At 42.9% G+C, this 22,153-nt stretch overlaps 1 long non-coding RNA gene across 3 annotated transcripts; it reads right to left on the minus strand.

The window, feature by feature from the left end:
* Positions 1-383: 383 nt before the first annotated feature.
* On the minus strand, positions 384-21,541 carry LOC146177173 (uncharacterized). 3 transcript variants are annotated; one of them, XR_014701617.1, is made up of 4 exons: positions 21,438-21,541; positions 13,700-13,811; positions 2,644-2,872; positions 388-435 (listed from the first exon to the last, which is right to left on the minus strand). It is a non-coding gene; the product is annotated as an uncharacterized LOC146177173 (long non-coding RNA). The 3 variants fall into 3 exon arrangements; XR_014701615.1 differs by lacking the exon at positions 2,644-2,872 and having other exon boundaries at positions 384-435; XR_014701616.1 differs by lacking the exons at positions 388-435; positions 2,644-2,872 and adding an exon at positions 7,611-8,928.
* Between the last annotated feature and the right edge of the window lie 612 nt (positions 21,542-22,153).

Consider the following 22,153-nt stretch of genomic DNA (forward strand, 5'->3'; position numbering starts at 1 on the left):
GTTCCAGCCATATGTTTTGTAGGACTCACTTTGGCCATACCTTCCTCTGCAAAACGGTGCATAGTATTTCCACTACACACTGTTCAATGGTGAATGTACAAATTTTTTCCACACTTCTTGCACCATACACACAACAGTCTGTGATGTGAAATCGGTGCTTCAATAAATAGGGATGCAAAAGCACGCTGATGACAGCTTTTATTTTCTCACAATTGCTGTGCATGCCAGCAATACATTTGGGATGTGCTCTGTGAGGTCTAGGCCCATCAGTGTTTTCGACACCACAGTCTAATTGGCATTAGATGCCCAGAACACTGCTACAAGCCAAGTGATCCTGTGAGCAAAGTTTTAACCAAGCGATCCTGCCGCTCAACCACATCGAAGCTTGCCGAGCCGAGTGAAGCCGCTCAAGATATCCTTGCATTTTCCAGGTGCCTGCATATAGAATAAAAACAATGCAAGGGAGGTTAAAGCAAACCATTATAAGCAACTAAACATACTCCTAATCTCAAGTTTTCATTTTAACCTACAGCTAATGCAACAAAACAAAACTTGGTGTGAACGCCTGGGGTCGCCACCTAGGTATGCCCTAGCAGTGGCACATCATGACCAAGTGTAGACTTTTCATTCCAAATCATTAAACAAAGCTAGTGATCTAGAAATCCACATACTTCGTTTATTCTGACTGCCAATTTGCTATACCTCAAGTGGGAATACCATGCTAGTCCCTCAGAGGCTAAACACAAGCCTGGCCGGCACTGGACCGTTTGTTGCTCAAGAATTGGCTTTGGATGTAGAACACATGCAGCTGTACTGGCGAACCTCCACTCCCTCTGGAGTTTACTGAGGCCGCTTCTGCAGAGTGGCATCCATCTACAACTAAAAACAGCGCTGCAGAATCTGAATTGGAGTAATGCAAAAGCACGGAATCTGCTGTTGGTTGCTTCTGTTTGCTTAATTCACTTATTGTTTACCCATTTTCTTTGGTACTTTCAAATTGTGCACCAATCCCTTCCTATGCCCTTCTTCAGCTAGACTTCCGGTTGGTAGTGCGACGTCACAGCCTCTAGCTCACATTATCCACTTCTTGTTTATTCATTTTAGTCTTTGGTACTTTCAAATTGCACAATCCCTTCCTATGCCCTTTTTCAGCTCTATTTCCAGTTGCGTGACGTCACACCTTTGACGCCACTCTAATTGACTGCCTTAACTACTTTAGTCTTTGGTACTTTAAAATTGCATGCTAATCCCTTCATATGCCCTTTTTTAGCTCGACTTCAGGTTGTGTAATGTCACATACTTGAAGTCACCTTAATTCACTGGTTTAATTATTTTAGTATTTGATACATTCAAATGTGGCACCAAGCCATTAGCTAATGAGACCATTTTTGCATTTACTGTTTCATTTTTTTGCCTCTTATTAATTACCTAATTACCTTAATGGCCTAATTCTTTGCACACATTACATCACCCTCTATCAATTAACACCACTCATTAACCTCTACGATTTCTCAATCACTCACAACTGCTACGGACATGATTTTGCATGTTTTAACTCTAATTAATTACCTAATTACCTTATTGGCCTAATTATTATTTCGCACACAACACTACGTCACCCTCTATCAATTGGACTCATTAACCTCTACCACTTCTCAATTACTCACAACTGCTGCAGAGAACTTTTACATTTTTTGCCTGTAATTAATTACCTAACTAGCTTACTGGCCTATTTTTCGGCAGCAACATTATGTCAGCCTCTATCGATTGACACCACTCATTAACCTCTCACGTTTCTTAATTACTCGCAACTGCTGCGGACACGATTTTGCGGGTGCGGTCTACGGACAGAAATCTGTGAACATAGCGAAGTAACGCTTTCGTGTTAACTTGAATGAATCCTTGAGTTTAGTTATATTTAGAATCCAGGAGAAGAAGGCTTTTGTGTCAAATATCAAGAAGGTCATAAAGGCACGTTCGGTGTGATGACTGCTCCTGAACCAGGCTAGCTTCAGCGATATAGTGAATAAAATCATGAAGCAGATATTGCAGTTTCTTGTTTTTCATGCCTTCCATGACCTATACTGATTTCTGACACAGCCATTGCTATGGCATTGAAATTGAAACAGATGATGGGAGAGATTGTATTATTTAGCAGCCATAAACAAATACTATGTGGTAATCGATGTATAGTCATGCACACTGTTACAAAGACAACACGCAAAAAAATCCGGGGTCCTTTAAACTCTACCTTAAGTGTATGATGGAGCACATTGGGGCTTCCGTGTGGATTCTCATTCATGTACAGACACTTCACTACAGGGTAATTGAGTAACCCCACAATTTATTCTATTATGTTGTGCATACTCATTAACGCAGTTGTAAGCCATCACATTATGTTAGACCACATAAAGATATAGAGACCTGCTTTAACCAAGAGATCTGAACCTACCTGAGTCACCTGGGGATGCCTGGTTGACTGGATCCAAAGAACCTTGGATCCAGACAAAGACATGCTGCCCCTAGGTCACTCGGGCACATTTAATGGCTTGGTTAAAGCCAGAATTCCTATCTGCCAACTTAAGGTCTATTCACACTTGCGACTACCAGTCGCGCGACCAGAGGAGAGGAGCTCGCCACTACCGATGTTCACACTTGCGACAGTCGCCTTCTCGTTCTGTTCTCGTTCCGAACGAGTTGGGAGTAGGAGAGCTGCTGGGCGATGACAGTGAACGTCGGTAGCTGCCGCCTGCCAGACACTTCAGCTTTTTCAGGCGAGCCGGTACGCATGCCGCGCTCTCGTGTTTCCAGGAAAACGCCGACGACGAATAGACAATGTCAATCACCGTGGTGTCAATATAAAATGTTGCACCTGCGTGAAAAATCCATTTCTTAAAAGTTCATGGTATTTACCAGATAGTCCAAATATCTTTCCAATCTCCTCCCAGGCCATATCCTATCTCCCTGCCTTTGAATTCCGGGTGCCGTTTGTTGAAAAGGTAGGGGTATTCTTTAATTGCATTGAGAAGGTGCTCGATCAAGTACTCCGGGACCTCGCTGATTGGTGAAATGGTTTGCGACTAGTAGTCGCGCGACTGAAAATTCGAGCAGTGCCCGATCGGCCCGCGGCAGTCGCTTTTCGACCAAAACGGTCACGCGACCGCTGCTAGTCGCAAGTGTGAACGGGCCTTTAGCCGTGTCATGTAGACTCGTGACATGCACAACCACTGAGCAGTGTCCAGCCATGTCACCAGCCAACCACCACCTGCTAGAGATATGCCCATGATTTTTGCTCAAAATGCCTATATCAGACTATATCCAGAATAAAGCCATGAATGCTGTGGCATTATTATGGTGTCTATACAATTTTAAGTTAATACTGCCGCTCAAGCAAGACCATGACAATGTAAATTTTGAAGTGACGCTGCTTTTGTAGTAATGAAATCTATCAAATGACAAATTACATAGGGAAGCTAGCAGCCAGCGAAACTAGAGAAAGCATAAGCAACGTTTTCAATTTTTATTCATATTTGTCTTGTTTGTACTACTGGCAGCCAGACATGGCAGGATTATTTTATGCTCGCTGCAGCCCTCCAACTAGCAGACAATGGAGAGGGGATATAGAAGTGAGAAATTTATGCACTATTTTTAAACTGATAGAAGGACAGGAGTATCATGCGACATTTCTTTTATCCGAGGGCATCATAGGTGCTCTTAGCTGATCCATGGTGCCCACCTATGGTATCTTTTTCTTTGTCAGCTGTCGCTGCTTATATACGTATAATATGCATGCGGCACTCTTTCCCACCAGGCAACTGACAATTGCAGATTTCTATTTCATAATGAACTCACTGAACTCGGATTCTCTATATATCTTTCATCTGTCAAGTGCATAGCCTCAGCTTATTTTATGGTATCATTTAATGACCTTCTCGAGTGTGACATCAGATCATAGCCCTCAGTACATGCTCAGGCATGCGCATTCATGCAAGCATATCGCCAGTGTGTGAAACACAATCTGGGTGCATGGTATTTTATTTTTCAATGCAGTGGAAATGAGGACATGCTCTGGTAATAGCTCAGATATATTTGAGATGTACCACATGCATGCACTATCATGTTTCACTTCAGCCATCAAAAAGCAATGTTTCTCAAATGGGAGTCACGATTTTAGGAGTCCAAAAACATATGATAAAAAAAAATTGAAAGGTCATGCAATAGCTTTGACCCAGCTAGACACAGCTTTAAATGGCTAAAAGGGCACAGGTTTAAAGCTGATTTTAGTTTCTCAAAACTCAACATAAAGGAGTGCGGAAACAGGGAGCATGAGAGAGAGAGCATCAATGGGATTTGTCGATGCCAGCATCGGTGACGCTCGAACTTTGGCTCCATTGCTGGATGGGAATGCAGTGCAGTCTTAGGAATCTATCAGGGGAAAAGAGGACACTATGTGGTAGAGCTGACACGACAGTGTGTCTGTTGCATGCCGTCATCCATGCATAACGTCGATAAGAATGTTTTTAATATGCAAGCGCCTCTACCATAAATAAAAAATTAAGCTGCACACCGCAGGTTTGAATTCTTTATGCAATTGGGGCTGGTACAAAAGCAGCCAATGGTGTGTGCTGTGCCGTCACTGTGGAGAAACCGCTAGCATGACCAACGTGACAGTCCTTGCATGTTGGTGTCCATGCATGATGCATGACGCGGAAGATTGGGAACGAATAAAGTGATAGATAGTGCATGCATTGATCATTTCTCAAATATTTGAGTGTTTTCCAAAACACGTCCTTTTTCCACTTTGCAGAAAAATGAAATGAAGATGTGAAAAATGAGTGCACTCATGATACTGATGTACAGGGTCCTTCAAAATATGTGCGAACACGGCGAAGCGTTCGCACATATTCGCATATTCGCACATATTCGAAGCGTTCGCATGCGCACATAGCGTGCGCATGCGCCACATTGTTTCGATGCGCGACCGCGCCGGATGCGCTGCCGCTCACGGAGCGCGGGCACGCTTCACCGTGTTCGCACATATTTTGAAGGACCCTGTACATGTACGAATTAATGTGCCTTCCTGACTAAGCACAGGGAGCTGCAATCCGCGCTAATGCCCGAGAAAGCCCTCAAATAGCAAGCCATGTAAAGTAAACCGAGTATGGACTTGAGATGAAATGCATTTTACAAATCAATCGGCTTAATGCGCATAGTATGACGCAAACATCTGCACTTTTAAATGGTGAGAAGAGATATGTTGCCCCACATACACAAAATAAGTAAACAATGGCAATGGAAAGACACACATGATGTCCACCACGAGTGGCAGAAATAAGCACTATCCTTGAGATTGTACGATATGTCGTGTTCAATGAAGTACCGCACATGCTCACCACTTCCATATCACCTCTGTTGTCTGCTAGCTACCCAAGCGCAGCCCGCACTAAATCATCCTTGTGAAAGTCTGGCATCCAGCAGCATATCGTCGAGAAAAAATGAACGCATTCTGGAGCAACCAAAAGTAGCCCCCCTCCCCCCTACACACAGAAAAATGCAAGAGCTGGCTCCACGCTCGGGCGCCCTGTAGGCTAATGAGATAACTTAAGTGCACTCAAAAGGCAGCACGTATGCAGAAACTATAATAAAAAAGAAGAGTAAGTGTGACAAATGTCTCAAACGTAATTTATATTCATTATTTTACCTGTTTTTGCTGTGCTTTTGGTCATTTATTTTTAATGTGACAGTATTGAAGGCCCCATTCTCCCCAAAATCTTGCATTATTGTTGACAATGTCGTGAGCAAATAGTCATAAGCAGGGTTCTAGCATTTGGTAATAAGCAAGTGACATTTTTGTGGGTCAGGCATTGAGTTTTGGTGTTAGTTTGTGTGGCATCATGAGGCCGCATGAGATGCCGAATTGCTAGGAGCTCCTTGTGATTGAAGAGTGAGATGGCAATCAAGCCCCTCCGAGTCGCACTTTTATACTATTGTTAAAGCAAGTATATATATGTCAGGTTGTCTTTCAGATAATGTGGTAGCTTATCACTGTATGTTAATAAATGTTTGAAATAAATGGATCAGTGACGAAGCAACTAGCAGCATACCCTTAAAGGCAGACTTTAGGTATCCCTGCAGGTTTTAAAGTTAGGTTTAATTTATTTTTCCGAGATTTTTAACACCTGCTTTCCTTCCGGACTTGGTTTCCATTTGTAGCACCGCGTCGATTTAAGGTGGTCTCTGTTCCTGCAAGGGTGGAAAAATGAGCTAGCTGGTAGTTCATCTCTGGGAAAAAAAAACAGCACTCTCTTGAGACAAGGACAAAGCGCTGTGTTGTCATCTCTTTCTTTTTCAATGTCTTAGGAGTGCGGTTTATTTTTTTCCCAAGCTCTCTATTCTTACTGAGTTTTTTCATTCCACCCCAGATGCATTACCTACAGCAATGAAGAAGATGAATTTGTTTACGCATTATCGCCTACTGTTGTTTTTATTTTTTTTTAACCTAATTTAACAGCTGCCACATGTGTGTGTATTCGATATGTCAGACTAAAGAGAAAATCCTCGACAGCTTGGTACCAGTGAGTACTTATGGAACTTGTTGGTACTGGTTTCACTACTTTTTTTCTAGCTCTGAAGTAGAGCCCACCTATATTGGCCTCAGCTATCACAAATGCTTATTGTGAACGAGGGTGGAGCTACTGTCAAAATATGTGTTTATAGCCTTGAGTTTGAGACAAAAAGAACTACTGAGGTCACCCTGCTTTGTTATAACGAACAACAATGCACCATAAAGTCACCCTACTGTCAAAGCATGCATGAAGATCAGAGTATATCCTAACTCCCATTATCATCCTCAAAGAAAGTGTCGAGCATGTAAAAAACAGTGCAAGAAACTATAAATCAGAAGCACTAGTAAAGTTAACCACTGCCCGAGCACATGCTTACAGGCTACAATGTCGATCAGTTGGTCCGTCAGTGTGCCGGCTAGGCAAAACTTCTGAAGTGTGAGCAGGGTCAGGGTAGCAGCAGCTTCACTAATGCTATTCTACACTGGCAGTGATCAACCACTAACAGGGCTTTGAGAAGTTTGAATACGAGCCACGAAGTATGCTTTGTTAGCCGAACTGGTCACATGACAATGTGTCACCTGCCCAACTGGATCTGCACCTTCTCAATTACTGGAGCGTGCAGATAGCACACAGAGCAAATAATCTGCACCTCTCCTTTGTAGGTAGAGCAGTGCACACTCATCAATTGAAACTAGACAGCAGCCGATGGTGTTATGCTAAAGAGCCACTTCCTACCAGGCTTCTTGGTATGTGCAGATCTTCTTGTGCAGAAAGGTTGCTTCAAAAGTAGAGCAACGGCGACTGGGTATCAGTTTATTTAAAGCTCGATGTGCAGCTAGAATGCTTTAAACAAAAACTATGCGTACAATTGATGTTCTGCATGCACATCTGCTTGGTTAGCCTTTAACTGTTGAGGGTTGATGACAAAAACACCGACCCACCTAACCACCAGCTGTCGTGAACACCTCAACTGCTTTATTATTGCATTCCTAAAGCAGCACACCCACAACCAATGACTGCATCAGGCGCCTAATTGCTTGGATATCTGACTTTATTTGTATTTAACAGTAAACAAAAAGACAATGTGAAGGTGTATGTATCTATAGATAGCTCTGTTGCTGACTTTCAGTGGTCAGTTTAAAGAATGTGTAAAGGCCAGCACTTTTTCACGTGTTTATGTCCATAAAATTTAGTAAGGGTTACATTTTTCATTCAGAACTGATACTGGTGTCTTTCTAATGCACCGTTAATGTGTGGTAAAAACTGCAGATTCAGTTCTTACAAAATTAATGCAGTCATGTGATTTATTTCCCAGCAGATGGCTGCGGTTTCACCCCCAGGGCACATATATGGCAATTTTGCAGTGATCTTAACTGAAGGTGTAAGGAAATAGCATCATGAAAAGGCAAGCAATTAGCTGAAAGAGCATAAACAAGACCACTGTAAAGGCAAATTGCTTTACGTTGCTAGTGGGGACGCAATAAGTATGCTTATTACGGTTGCCTGTGCATAGTGTCACTTTTCCTAGTAGCCTGAAACAACAGACGGATGCATTGCTACAGACATACAACAGATATCTTTCAGCAGGGTGGCAAGAAGGGAGAGGTAGACTGCAGACTATCTTTGCATAATGCAGTCTAGCACTTTGCCAAGTGTAAATAATACTGAGAAAGGGCAACCCTTTTATGCAATACATTTTCTCAAAAAGCCTAAACGACCTGATCATCCATACCAAGGAAATATAGAGTGCCTTTTACACTCGACTAAGGGCTACATTTATGTATGAGCCACTCCTTGTAAATTTGGAACCTGTTATTTGGAAGGAAATGGAATCTGCATAGTACAGTGGCCCTGCATACACCCCGAGGTACTGCCCCTGCCTGCTGCCATCATTATCATCGTCTAGCTCTGTGGCATATAAAGAACAATTCAGACACATCTGTACTTTGCGCATGGCAGCAGTCAACCACGTAATGACACCATGAGGTTAGCTTGGAGTGTCACTTTAGCCTGTCTGTTTGCGTATTTTCAAATCTTTGCATGTGATGTCCCCAGATGCTGTTGTTGTTCAAAGGTTCAAATATATGGGTATTTGAGATGCAGAGCCTGTAATTGATTACTTCATATACCAGGGAGATGAGGAGCCAGGTTTTAGTACTGCAGACAACAATAGCAAGAAACAAGAATAAGAGCTAGGGCGGCCCTTACCCTATCTGTAACATGCTCATGGGAATCTCAAGAAGACATCGGACCCGCCACATGCCCGAAGTGTTGCACACCAGCTGCAGAAGTGGATGTTCGCCACCTGCTGTGCACTTGTGCAGGGACCATCAAGGACAGATTCAGCAGGAAGTAGGACTAACTGCAACAAGGCAAGCGGACTTCTCCAAATGGCTCACCGACAACGATAAGAGCAAGAGCCTTCTTCGGTTACTTATGGAAAACAATTTAGATGGGTTTTTATAATATGCCTTATGGCGAGCTTGCAGAATAAAAAAAAAAACCTAAATGTATGTGCAATTAGCCAGATATAGCATCATACTGTATTGCACAGCTGATTCCACCGAATATATTTGCAAAATTGACTGATAATTGCTACTTTCATGCAAGATCCACACAGAAGTTATATCTAGCAGAGTGTAAAAGTTTTAGGACTGCCACCACTTCCTTTTTTGCATGATGCTTGCCATACCAAATTCAGTAAGCACCCTGACCCTGTCAAGCTAACGTCTAAGCTCTCTGGAGTGCTTATGTTCTTTTGACCGAGTCATTGGTTGTGGATAAGCCACTATAGCAACGCAATAATATAGTAATCGAGGTGTTCACAACAGCTGGTGGTAGGTAGGCTGGCATTCTTGTCATCGATCCTGAATAGTCAAAGATACTGCGGCAATGCTACCAAGCACATGTGCATGCAGAACATACATTATACATGTAATATTTGTGTAATGCACTCCACCAGCCCAACAACCTTTAAGAAAGGTGATATCGGATCGCTGTAGCTTGGACCACAAAGCAACCTTTCCGCTCAATTACGTCTGCACAGACTAATAACACACTGCTACCTACACTCTGCAGTAGTGGAGAAGGCAGAGATCCAACTAAGAAGGTGATGCATTGCAATGTGACCAGTTGGACCAACACAGCATACTGCGTGACAAGTATTCAAACTAATTAAAACCCTGTCAGTGGTTCATTTCCTGGCAGTGTAGAGAAGCTGCTGCTACCCTAATTCTGCTAACACATCAGCCCTTACACACATACACACTGAGTGGCTGACCTCGTAGCCTGTGGGCATGTGGTCAGGCGGCAGTTAACTTCACTAGCAATGCCTACCGCCTTAGTGTTTCTGCATACTAGACACTTTCTTTGAGAGTGATAATGGAAGGTAGGATATGCTCCGATGTTCATGCATGTTTTGACAGCGGGATGACTTTATGGTGCATTGTTGTTCAATATAACAAAGCAGGGCAACCTCGGTCGTTCTTTTTATCTAAAACACAGGGCTATAGACATAAGAAAAAAAATATAATACTACAACATTAAGTGATAAGGCATAAACAAAGAGGCATGTCCTTCTTCATTACTGTAGGTCATGCATCTGAGGTGAAATGAAAAAGCTCAGTAAGAACAGAGAGCTTGAGAAAAAATAACAGCGCATTTTTGAGACATGAACAAAAAATGACAACACAGCACTTTGTCGAGTGTGCAATCATTTTTTCCTTTCCCAATATGAACCAGCAACTAGCCCGTTCTTCCACCCTTGCGAGAAATGAGACTACCTTAAATTCACACAATTATAAATGAAAACCAAATCCGGAAGGAAAACAGGTGCTAAAAACAGCCCTCGGATAAATAAATTAAAATTAAGACCTGGAGGGATACTTAAAGTCTGCCTTTAAGGGTATAATGTGGTAGTTTGACTGTCTTCAGTCTGCATTTCTACAAGGTGACCCACCTTTTCGTACCTGCATACTGCTATTCGCTTCGTCACTGATCCATTTATCTCAAACATTCATTAGCATACAGTGATAAGCTACCACATTATCTGAAAGACAACCTGACATAGATATATATATACCTGCTTTAGCAACATTGCACAAAAGTGCGACTCGGAAGGGCCCATCTCACCCTTCAATCGTAAGGAGCTCCAGGCAATTCGGCATCTCATGCGGCCTCATGATGCCACACAAACTAACACCAAAAATCAATGCCTGACACACAAAAATGTCACCTGCTTATTACCAAATGCTAGAACCCTGCTCATGACTTTTTTGCTCACGACGTTGCCACCAACAATGCAAGATTTTGGGGAAACGGGGCCTTCAATACTGTCACATTAAAAATAAATGACCAAAAACACAGCAAACACAGGTAAAATAATGAACATAAATTACATTTAAGAGACATTTGTCACGCTTACTCTTTTTTATCGTTAGTTTCCGCATACGTGCCACCTTGTCACTGGGCTTAAGTTATTAGCCTAAGGGGCGCCCGAGCGTGGAGCCAGCTCTTACATTTTTCTGTGTGTATGGGGGGGGGGGGGGGGGGGGTCATTTTTTCTCTGATGATATGCCACTGAATGCCACACTCTCACAAGGATGATTTAGTGTGGGTTGCGCTTGGGCGGCTAGCAGACAACAGAGGTTATATGGAAGTGGTGAGCATGTGCGGTACTTTAGTGAACAAGACATTTCGTACAATCTCAAGGATAGTGCTTATTTCTGCCAGTCGTGGTGGACATCTTGTGTGTCTTTCCATTGCCATTGCTTACTTATTTTGTGTATGTGGGACAACATATCTCTTCTCACCATTTACAAGTGCAGATGTTTGCATCATACTATGCTCATTAAATCGATTTATTTGCAAAATACGTTTCATCTCTCAAGTCCGTACTCAGCTTATTTTACTTGACTTGCTGTTTGAGGACCTTCTCGAGCATTGCCGTGGGTTGCAGCTCCCAGTACGTACTCGAGAAGGCACATTAATAAGTGCATGTACCGTCTTTGCCAAAAGTAACCAGGCTGCATGTTTTGCTTCTTGCTTGTATTCTGAAGCTAACATGGATCCCCTGAGGATCATAACTTTTTGGCAAGTGAAGACAGGAGCTCTCATTTATGTTGCACCAATTTACAGCATCAGAAGTTTTATGAATTCTCTGCTAACCGACTGAGAAGCGGAACACGCAGCCTGGTTACTTCTGGCAAAGACAGTACATCAGTATCATGAGTGCATTAATTTTTCACGTCTTCATTTCATTTTTCTGCACAGTGAAAAAAGAATGTGTTTTCGGAAGCACTCAGAAATATTTGAGAAATGCCAAATGCATGCACTATCTATCGCCTTATTTTTTCCCAATCTTCCCCGTGTGAGTCATCATGCATGAAAAACAACATGCAAGGCCGTACTGCCACGCTGGTCATGCTAGCAGTTGTTCCCCACAGTGAAGGCACAGCACACACCATTGGCTGCTTTTGTACCAGCCCCAATTGCATAATGAATTCAAATCAGAGGTGTGCTGCTAAAGTTTTATTAAAGTAGAGGCGCTTTCATATTAAAAACATTCTTATCACTGCGGACAGGAGACTATGCACGGTGGAGCGTCGTCTGAAATGCAGGCTGCAATATCAAAGGACACTTTTTTTTTCTTTGCAGGGAGGGGGGAGGGAGTTGATTGACTCAGTGACCGACCCTCAGACGAAAGCGCTTGATGAAGATGCTACTGCACAAAAGCAATATAGAATAAGGCATGTTTCCTTCAGCATAAGGCACGGTCAGTCAGCTTATCAGCTTTAGCTTATCGACGCATGATTTTTCGCATTACACTGGCGACGACGCCAGCACGACCAGCACCTATCACCGTAGTGTGAGGTTTTCGGCCCCGCGACACCGACGGAACTGATCAATGGAAGGTCGTCAAGAGGTACTGCTTTGTTTAAAAGTTTTGTCTGCTCCTTTAATGTTGCAAGGTATGCTCTCGCCTCAAGGTAATGCTTGCTTACTCTTAGTTTTTGGACCGAAAGAGCAACGGCAATACCTCAGCAATCAGGAACATAATGCTAACCCCTCCCCACTTTCGTGGCGCGGGTACACGGCGGGAAGAAACGGACAAGTACCTTTTTATATGCGTGAGTGCTTGTTGCTAAAACAAGCTAAATCTCATAGTGTAAGAATAAGATGCTTCTGATTGTATACATTGAATTATACAGCATGAGCCCGTCCATTTCAGCCTCCTCGGCAATCTCTAGACGAAGCCCAAAACAAGTCCGAGGATCACTAAAGTCGCATATTATAGTAAAGGCTTTTCAAGGAAAAGAGAATATGCGAATAAAATATTTTTGCTGAAAAAAAAAAATCTGTGACCACCATCCAAGCATGAATGCAAAAGTGCAGCCTACATAGACTACATCGCGAATAGCAGACGACATGGGAATGATATCTCATGACGTCAGCGGCCAATGGTTGCCAGACCAGAGAGCCAATTTCAATAATAATAAAAATTATTTTTAAAACTATCTGCTGCACCGAATGAGCTCAAATTTCGAGGATTTATAATTTAACGTGTGAGGAGTGAAATGCAATAACTAGTTTATGCTCAGTTGTTAGCTGTCGTGACCACCTTAATGAATCAAGTGAAACGTGATAGTGCATGCATGCGTTACATCTTAAAATATTTCTGAGCAATTACCAAAGTATGTCTTTTCCACTGCGCTACAAAAGTAAATACCGAACACTCGGACCGTGTATCGCATGCTGACGATATACTTGCATGAATGCGCATGCCTGAGTGCACAGGGAATTGAGGTCTGCTCTCACGCTCGAGAAGGTTCTCGAACAATGCTGTAAAATAAGTTGATGCTAGAACTTGACAGATCAAATATAATTTGCAAATCCGAACTCATTAAGCTCAATATGGAACGAACATCTGATCTTGTAAATTATGTGATGGGAGACAATGTCACACACATACAAAATATGTATGCGGCGACAGTTAAAGATGTAATAAATGAGCACTGCAGATCAGCTGAAATGAGCACCTGCCTGCACATTATTAGACACCCTTAAAACAAAAGATAATTTCACCCGAAGCTCTGCGGTCCTAGTCAATAAAAACAGCCGCAGACATTCCTCACCTCCCCATCACCTCTCCGTTGTTTGCTAGTTGGATGCGAGTAGCCAACATAAAATCATCCTGGCAAGTCTAGCAGCCAGCAGGTAGCCCGGAACTGTCCACCTGGAGAAAGACTAACGCCAGAGCAACCCTAGTAAACAAATGGCTGGGCTGTACTCAGGCGACCTGCGGACAGTGGATAATCTAAGAGGCCCACTGATATACACAATGATAGTCAAGGAAAGAATACATATCATCAAATATAAAGCAAAGTCAACTAGTGTATTACAAAAAAAACAGCATTGAAGAACTGTGATTGAGTCCCCTTGAGTACAATTACATGTTTGGGAACAGAACAGATACAGTGGCTTATAAACAAGAATCACTGATTCTCATGTGCTGCCAAGCAGAAGCACACCTGCTGGAAGGGCACAAGATCAACCAGTTCACTAATTATTGCCATTACTTAACACAAGACAATGACAACAAAATTATTAAACCAAGCATTGGCTGAAGGAAGTGCTTGAGAACCATACACTCAATCAGTGTCACATGCTGCATGGCAGCAATAGCAATAAATCAGTTGTCAAAATAAGGTAGTGATCCATTTTATGCAATTACCTACACAGATCATTCTCTTAAGATTAAATAAGGAGTGCAACAATTAACACACACATAGCATGGAAGGTAATAGTAGGCCTGTAGTAACTGCACTTAGCCACAAAGTGATTGGTCAAGAGGTTGTACATGGGTTGAATAGCATGCCCACATCTGCTATACTGTTCTTTAAGGATGTTACTCCACATTAGCACACTTCAGATGAACAGGCAGCATGAGCAGACAAACGGCCTTGCTCATATTTTATGTTCTGAAGACTGTCCTATACAGCAAACAATTGAAGAAATGCAATTTAAACACTGGCCAAACACACCCATTTATGGATCGTTCATTTCTCACTTTCTGATGTGAACGCTTTTTCAATCTGTAAAATGGACAGTTATCAACATGCATTGCTTAGAGCTTCAGCATGGCTACGGACCTATAAGGCTGCCGCGATACCTCAAGCGAAAAGATTCTGAATTAGAGGGACATCACTGGACAGCGCACTACAGAAAAGCAACTGGAGTGGCTGAGGCTTCAGAGGGCATAATCATACATACTTACCGGGATGAAGACCAAATCAAAGATGCTTCCCACTATCTCACCAAAAAGCAACCAAAAAGAATTTACAAATTGTTGCCTCAGTTACTGACAGCCTGTTCGTAACAGGGGGTGAGATAAGGGCCTTAATGTGTCAGATAAATTTATTAGGCAAAGGCGTGACAAAGCAGGATTCAGATAGGATGGCTACACAAAAGCCCTAACTTTAAGGCATTACTGGGTGGGCCTGTACTGGGTGGGCCTAGAAACAAAAAGAGTGCTGCCTAGTTGCTAAAAAGTAAATGATTATACTTTTGTCTTTTGACCTGTGGCTTGCTTTCTTATATACCATGTTTGTTTTGCTGCCAAGGCTGTAACTTTCATTAAATACTGCTATTTTAAGGTATGATCCCCTTTATGTCAATGGCCTCAGGCCAAGCACTCAAAAATCCTTAAACATGTGAAGGGGGGGGGGAGTTACCACAAAGACAGCCTCTCACCTCTTCCCTGCATTGATGGTCAGCTGAGCTCCCAAGCTTATTTTATAATCATTGCCACCAGCTCCTTTCTCACCTGCTAAAAGGACCTTGCAAGGATAGAAAAAGTTGTCGGGCTAATGGTGTTGATTCATGGTTGACAGTGCTTAATTAACCACACGGACAGAGTAAACACATAAAAGACGAACACAGGCTCTGAACTTTAACCTTATTCTGGAACCACTGATACTCTGCTTATATACCCATAAAGGCACCGACTAGTGGTGATTTTCGACACTTGTGACAAATAAAAACAAAAAGAAGTACCGTAAGAGCAAACCCGAACAAGGGGAGAACAAAATAGGCAAATCATTTTTTAAGCCGCCAACACGTGGAACAACGGACTAATAACAGAAAAAAAAAATGCAATGGTAACAGAAAATGGGTAACAGACGTAAGCTAACAATTACACAGCAAAACGCACGAGATGAAGTACACTAAAACTGAAAGAAAAAGTGCATGACAAGAAAGATGAAGCCAACAATTGACCGCTAAATGCAGAAGATGAGCACTAAATAGCTAAAACAAAGCAAATTAAGGAAATGCTCATGAGCAACAAGGGTGAAGTCTACAATTACATTGCGAAAGGATGAAGATGAGGTGCATAAAACGAAACAATAAAGATAAAATGTCAAGAAATGAATTCAACAAATGTTATAAAGCTAAAACCAGGCTAGATTAGAGAAGTCCATAAAGAAAGGCAATCTTTTTTTCCAAGAGTGAAATGGAGGGGGTACTAACACAATCATCCTTGAGCCTGAAAATCTTGGCAGCTTTAACTATTTCATGTGTCAGCTTATAACGATGAGTTTTTAACACAGTTTTTTTTTCGAAGATTGGGTGGCATGGCTTCTTTAAGTCGGTTCCTGCAGTGGACGGGCAGATTCCTGGGGGATATACCTGATAAGTCATTTTAATGCTCCATTAGCCTTCATCGGCCAGTTTGGTCCATGTATAGCTTACGGCAAGTGAAAGGCTTAGAGTGAGCGCCTTCCGCACGTGCTGCTAAGGGTTTTCTGTGCTTCTTAGTGTGGCCTCTTTTTTATTTAATTTTTTTTGCTTTTCTTCTTCATTAACGATTCATCAAAGCTGCAATAGTTGCTCGAGGGCAGAAAACAACGTCAACTCCTGCTTTCTTTTCACTCGTCGTAAAGTTGTGGGAAATTTGGTGCATGTAAGGAATCCCTGGAACATTATCGTGTTGCCTATGTGCTTCAGCACTTTTTCTGAGACAGTGGAAAGGACTTGTAACGGGTACCCTGATTGCGTGAGCCTGCATACCTTTTTCAAGAAGCTTTCTTGTAATTTGTGCTCGCATGACTTGTTCAGGGCATTGACAAGGGCAGACTGGATGATATTTCTTCTAACCAGCTTTGAACGAGCGGAGTCATATTATAGGAAGGGCTAGTTGCCCCTTGGTTCAAATGCCCAGCTCACGTGACTGGGTGTGAAGATGCTTAGTTCCAAGAAGCACATGGAATCACTGTCTGGCATTTCTTGCTTTAATTCAAGGGGAGCCAGGATACTCTTAAAGACACTCAAAACTTCAGGTACTTCATGAAAAAAGGTTTCTATGTCACGGTCTAAATTAACTAAGAAGTCGTCCCCAAGGTAGAAAATTTTTTGAATTCCTGAGTTTTCAAAGTGATTCCTGAGACTACTGTCATGCATAACTAAGAACAGATCACTGAGCAAGGGAGTAAGTAATACATGATATGATGCAGATCCTGTGCTTTTGGATAAGGTGTGAATCATTCCTTTCTGCAAATGTTTATTTTAGATACACAGAAAACAATTCTAAGAGACCATCTACATAGACACCACACTCATTCTGGGTGGATATGGTTCCATGTTGGTCAATAGCTTTGCGAACGCATTTCATGAGGTCCATCTTGAGGTATAGAATAAAACAAGCCTTTTGCATTTATAGAAAAGGCATGATAGGCTTTGTTTCTTTTCCCGTTCAAAAACCTAATGACTACATCTGCATTCTTTACCAGAAAGGGATCATCGATAAAAAGTAATTTCAGGTTGCCATGCAAATACATAGTGACGTCTTTCATTAGGTCATCTACAACCGTGCAGCTATAGGATTTCATCCAAGAAGATCGGCAGAGAGTCACATATACACATCCCGTGAAAAGGGCATTGTCCCGGCCGAAATGCACACCTGCAGGAAACGCGCTGCATTTTTCTGGCAATGGATGATTCAGAGCTGTAGCCGGTTTCTGGCCTCAGGAGTCAGAACGGATGTGGTCGCAGTGGTGAAAAGGTTCTCGGTGCGCAGAGAATGGTCATTCTGTTGTGAAAGGATCTCCAACGTTCATTTCTGCCTCCGCCGCGATTTCTGCGGAATCAACAACTTGGTGACACATATGTGAATCTCCTACATATCGGATGCGCATCTCGGTCAGGAACCAACCCTGTTTTACGTCCAGAGCGATCCACTCTGCAAGTGAACGAGCATGAACCCTCCAGGAGACTCATTTATTGTGCCGGGCGGTTTCCTTGCCGTTGCGAACGGTTGGACGAAGACGACGATTATCAAGCTCCCTAACGAAGTGCATCTGATTGCGTACATTAAAGGAACAAAGTCCGGATGCTTTGGCGTGCACGAAGGCGAGCCTTTAATTAAAAAAAAAAATACTGTGCGTCGTGCAAGTGCGTCATATGCTCCGAGCGGCAAAAACACAGATACTACAGGTATGTATGCATCTAAGCGAAATAGGCATGATGAAAAGTACCTACTGGTTTTCACCCAGGCTGTAGCGCACCAGTGATAGCTGCAATGAGGATTTCTTCGGTGCGTGATTGCTTCAGTTGCACCGGGGCCTGAAGGCGATGTATTTTGTCCCTTCTTATCTTTATGTGCGAAAGGGCTAGGTAGCTTAGATATCACAGGCGGCTGTGTGCGCTAGGCCGTAATATTTAGCATGTTTTATCGTGACTGCCACCTCACTAACAAGAAAAAAAAAATACGGCGTTTTAATGCACTGCCGTTCGCGAGCCTCATGACCAGCTCAACCACTCGGCTCGCTGACGGCGGTGCATCACAACACCTTTTTTTTCTTCTTCTTTTTAGTCAGGCGGCAGTCGCAATAAAACATGCTAAATATTACGGTCTAGCGCACACAACCACCTTTGATATCTGCGCTACCCGGCCCCTTCGCAACAAACGACAAAATACATCGCCATCAGACGCGCCGAACAAATGCTCATTGCGGCTATCACTGGTGGGTTACAGGCTTGGTGCAAACTCCGGTAGATACTTTTCATCATGCACATTTCCTTTAGATGCATACATACCTGTAACGAAGTGTTTTTCGCACAGTCGAGAGCACGCAGTCGGCTGCCAAGGTCGCCCATTCACGTCTTGGCGCTTGGTTGCCCTAATCCAAGCTTCACGCCGTTGCAGGTCGCGGCTTGCCGAAGGAAACCTAACAAAACGCGTCTTGCATCCCGGCACGCCTCGAGAGTGGCAGACGTAAGCGGCACAGGTGGTTGGCATCGTTTTACCGAGGCTGTGAACGTACCGCGCCTCCAGCCCCCGTGCGTTGGCTATGAGTGCGGCGACGAGAAGCGCCGTCGACACCTCTCAGTGTGTTTTCATCAGTCGCCGCTGGGGCTTCGCGCATGCGCAGAAAACTCGCGCAAAAGGCGGATTGGACCAAGGGGAAACAATCCCTTCCTAACATGCAGCTCCGCTCGTTCCAAAGCTGGTCAAAAGAAATATCATCCAGTCTGCCCTTGTCAACGCCTTGAACAAGTCATGCGAGCACAAATTGCAAGAAAGCTTCTTGAAAAAGATATGCAGGCTCACGCAATCAGGGTACCCGTTACAAGTCCTCTCCACTGTCGCAGAAAAAGTGCTGAAAAACACCAAGTGCAAAAACACAACCACTGGCTGAAGGGCACAGGCCACGCAAAAAGGTTGCAGTGATTCGTTGCATGCACCAAATTTCCCACAACCTTACGATGAGTGAAAAGAAAGCAGGAGTAGACGTTCTTTTCTGCCCCTGAGCAACTATTGCAGCTTTCGTGGATCGTTAATGAAAAAGAAAAGATGCCGCACCAAGAAGCACAGAAAACCCTTAGGAGCAGTGTACAGAAGGCGCTCACTCTAAGCCTTTCACTTGCCGTAAGGTATACATGGACAAACAAGCCTTTTTGATGCATCAATGAAAGGCTAATGGAGCATTAAAATGACTTCTCAGGTAATCCCCCAGGAATCTGCCCGTCCACTGCAGGAACCGACTCAAAGAAGCCATGCCACCCAATCTTTGAAAAAAAAAAAAAAAAACAGTGTTAAAAACACATTGGTAAAGCTGACACATGAAATAGTCGAAGCTGCCAAGATTTTGAGGCTCAAGGATGATTGTGTTAGCACCCCCTCCATTTCACTTTTGGAAAAAGAGATTGCCTTTCTTTATGGAATTCTGTAATCTAGCCTGGTTTTAGCTTTGTTACATTTGTTGAATTCATTTCTTGACATTTTATCTTTCTTGTTTGGTTTTACACCTCATCTTCATCCTTTCGCTATGTTAATTGTTGACTTCACCCTTGTTGATCATGCGCGTTTCGTTCATTTGCTTTGGTTTAGCTATTTAGTACTGCTTGTGTTCTGCATTTGGCAATGTCAATTGTTGGCTTCATTGTCGCTGTTCATGACGTTTTTTTTTTTCAGTTTTAGTGCACTTCATCTCATGCATTTTGCTGTGCTAATTGTTACCTTTACCTCTGCTACCCATTTTCTGCTCTCCTTCCACATTTGTATTTTTTTTGTACTTATTAGTCCACTTTCCATGTGTTGGCGGCTTAAAAGATAACTTGCCTATCTCATTCTCTCCTCGTTCGGGTTTGCCCTTTCGGTACTTTTTTTGGTTTTTATTTGTCACATTAGTTTTTGTTGCCACAAGTGTCAAAAATCGCCACTTGTCTGTGCCTTTATGGGTATATAAGCAGAATATTAGTGGTTACAGAATAAAATTGAAGTTCAGCACCTGTGTTCGTCATTTATGTGCTCTTTACTCTGGCCGTGTGGTTAAGAGCTGTCAATCATGGCTTACAAGAATGGGCATTTTCTGCCGCAGCATTCTTTCCCTATCCTCACGGCGCACATTGTGAAAGTGCACCTTGAAAAGCTTTGTAGCCCATTACACTAGCTTGGCTTCCTAAGGTCGCTGATATGAAAGTCACTGAAAACGTTTCAGGCATTAAAAGCCATTTTGAAAAAAAGGGTCCTGCACACTGCAAATTCTGATGAGTTATGGAAGGCCATCAAAAGTGCGTGGAAAGAGCTGAAGCCGATGCAACACTGTCGTGCCAGTGCTCTATGACTCCTTGCCATGCCAAGTCTGCTGTGATAGAGCTCGGTGATGACTTCCTCCGCTACTCAACTTCCTGTGTGCACTCAACATTGGTCCCCACCCTCATTTTCTTTTTTTTGTGTGTGTGTGTTTCAGCAAGCACGCAGCAGGTCACTGAAATGTTTCCAGATTTTTTTTTTAGATGTAGGACATTTTGCATTATTTTGCACAGCAACAAAGAATATTCTTTATGACTCGACAATTAATTCGTGAGCCATTCTTAGCAGCTTCTCTTTCTTATGAGCATGACCTAAATAGCAACTTTACTTCTTTGAGGTTTCAAAGTGGCTTTATAACAGCATGTCCATGCTGCAGCTATAAAAAAAGTATGCATACTGTTTATAAGTGACTTTTCTACAGAAGAAAAAAAGTATGCCAGGAAGTGAAAAATGAACAATTCATTTTCTTCGGATTAACTCACGATTAATTCCTTGATTGGCTGCTACACACGACACTAATCTTCAGAACATAAAGTGCAAGCAAACACATTCGCATACTCAAGCTGCTTGCCCATCTGAAGTGCCCTAATATGCAATGACGTCCTCAGACAGAACAGCCTAGGAGACCATGGCAACAGCTGACCGCACTTTGTGGGCATGTGCTTAGCCTAAGGCCGCGGTTCCTCCACTTGTACAGCATAGGTAGGCAAATAAAGCATTTATCACCATTAATCATGGTAGTGCCTTTTGAGAATCATGTGACGGAAGAACACACTTACGAGCTTAATGCTGTTCACGGGACGCCTTTAGCAACCAAGCAAGCATCCACCCTGAGCAAGCAGCTGTCTTCCAGGAGAACATTTTCAAAAACAATGTACACCTGGAAGTGCAAGGAACAAAATTGTAATGCCTCACTCAACCGGACGTAAACGTGACTGCCGATGCATATTTGTGATGATAAAAAATGGAAGTTATTAAAGTATGTATGCACAAGAACACATACTTCTGTGTCTACGGAAGAAAATTAGCGGTTACAGCACTGCCAAAACAAATAGCGCCTACGCGCCTCCCATGTTCGAACAAGCGACAATGCCACTGCTCCCAGTACAAGAAAATAGCGCTTGGTAAAACTGAGGCTTCAAAATATGTGCTAATGAACAGAAGTCTACACGCTTTTGCGCGTTTTAAACTTGCAGTTGCGGAAAAAAAAATAGAAGCGAACCTTACCTGAATGACTCCATTATTGTCCGGAGACCGTTGATGCCGTTGGCGAGCGAGCATTGAAAGCAAGTTGCAGGTCATATCCTGTGTGCGCGCTGCAAATGGTGAACACTGCGAAGGCTTGAGGCTTGCGATGCATTTCATAATGATATAACAGGGTAGTTTAAGAGGTCAAGCCGGCGGTAATAAAGGATTTCTAAGCGAAATACGATGTAACTGACAGGCCGCAAGAACAAACAACGCACAGCTAACGCAGCGCTTGAACTGAACAAAG

This window comes from Amblyomma maculatum, chromosome 10 (genome assembly GCF_055883805.1).
Source record: "Amblyomma maculatum isolate TAMU_Amacu chromosome 10, ASM5588380v1, whole genome shotgun sequence".
Classification (NCBI taxonomy): Eukaryota; Metazoa; Arthropoda; class Arachnida; order Ixodida; family Ixodidae; genus Amblyomma; species Amblyomma maculatum.